Source organism: Cebidichthys violaceus, unplaced genomic scaffold (genome assembly GCF_023349555.1).
Source record: "Cebidichthys violaceus isolate CVI_PGR_0920_01 unplaced genomic scaffold, fCebVio1.0.p SCAF_19, whole genome shotgun sequence".
Classification (NCBI taxonomy): Eukaryota; Metazoa; Chordata; class Actinopteri; order Perciformes; family Stichaeidae; genus Cebidichthys; species Cebidichthys violaceus.
The window spans coordinates 12,427,317-12,428,789 of record NW_027176361.1 but is presented as its reverse complement, the minus strand read 5'-3'; positions in this window follow the sequence as shown (position 1 = coordinate 12,428,789).

Below are 1,473 nucleotides of genomic sequence, written 5' to 3'. Positions count from 1 at the left end.
TAAAAGATGTTTCAGGCTTGGAAGAGGCCAAAAGTTGATTTTGTGAAAGTAAACATAGTTTAAAAGGTTTTCTTCAAAAAAGTGACTCAGGTCAGTTGATTTTAACAGTTTTCATGATCTTTTCATTAGAACTTGATGCTGACAGCACTTTTTTGGAGAAAGTCTTTCCTAAAGAGGCATTTTCATTTTTTATGCTCTTAAAAGATGTTTCAGGCTTGGAAGAGGCCAAAAGTTGATTTTGTGAAAGTAAACATAGTTTCAGAGATTTTCTTCAGAAAAGTGGCTCAGGACAGTTAATTTTAACAGTTTCATGATGTTTTCATGAATATCTGCTGTTTTCAGCACTTCATGATGCATTTTTCACTTTTTATGCTCCTAAAACAAGTTTCGGGCTTGGAAGAGGCCAAAAGTTGATTTTGTGAAAGTAAACATAGTTTCAAAGGTTTTCTTCAAAAGAGTGACTCAGGTCAGTTGATTTAACAGTTTCATGATGTTTTCATTAGAACTTGATGCTGACAGCACTTTTTTGGAGAAAGTCTTTCCTAAAGAGGCATTTTCATTTTTTTATGCTCTTAAAAGATGTTTCAGGCTTGGAAGAGGCCAAAAGTTGATTTTGTGAAAGTAAACATAGTTTCAGAGATTTTCTTCAGAAAAGTGGCTCAGGACAGTTAATTTAACAGTTTCATGATGTTTTCATGAATATCTGCTGTTTTCAGCACTTCATGATGCATTTTTCACTTTTTATGCTCCTAAAACAAGTTTCGGGCTTGGAAGAGGCCCAAAAGTTGATTTTGTGAAAGTAAACATAGTTTCAAAGGTTTTCTTCAAAAAAGTGACTCAGGTCAGTTGATTTAACAGTTTCATGATCTTTTCATTAGAACTTGATGCTGACAGCACTTTTTTGGAGAAAGTCCTTCCTAAAGAGGCATTTTCATTTTTTATGCTCTTAAAAAGATGTTTCAGGCTTGGAAGAGGCCAAAAGTTGATTTTGTGAAAGTAAACATAGTTTCAGAGATTTTCTTCAGAAAAGTGGATCAGGACAGTTAATTTAACAGTTTCATGATGTTTTTCATGAATATCTGCTGTTTTCAGCACTTCATGATGCATTTTCACTTTTTATGCTCCTAAAACAAGTTTCGGGCTTGGAAGAGGCCAAAAGTTGATTTTGTGAAAGTAAACATAGTTTCAAAGTTTTTCTTCAAAAAAGTGGACTCAGGACAGTTGATTTAACAGTTTCATGATGTTTTCATGAATATCTGCTGTTTTCACCATTTTACTGCCTAAGGATGCATTTTCACTTTTTATGCTCCTAAAACAAGTTTCGGGCTTGGAAGAGGCCAAAAGTTGATTTTGTGAAAGTAAACATAGTTTCAAAGGTTTTCTTCAAAAAAGTGACTCAGGTCAGTTGATTTAACAGTTTCATGATCTTTTCATTAGAACTTGATGCTGACAGCACTTTTTTGGAGAAAGTCT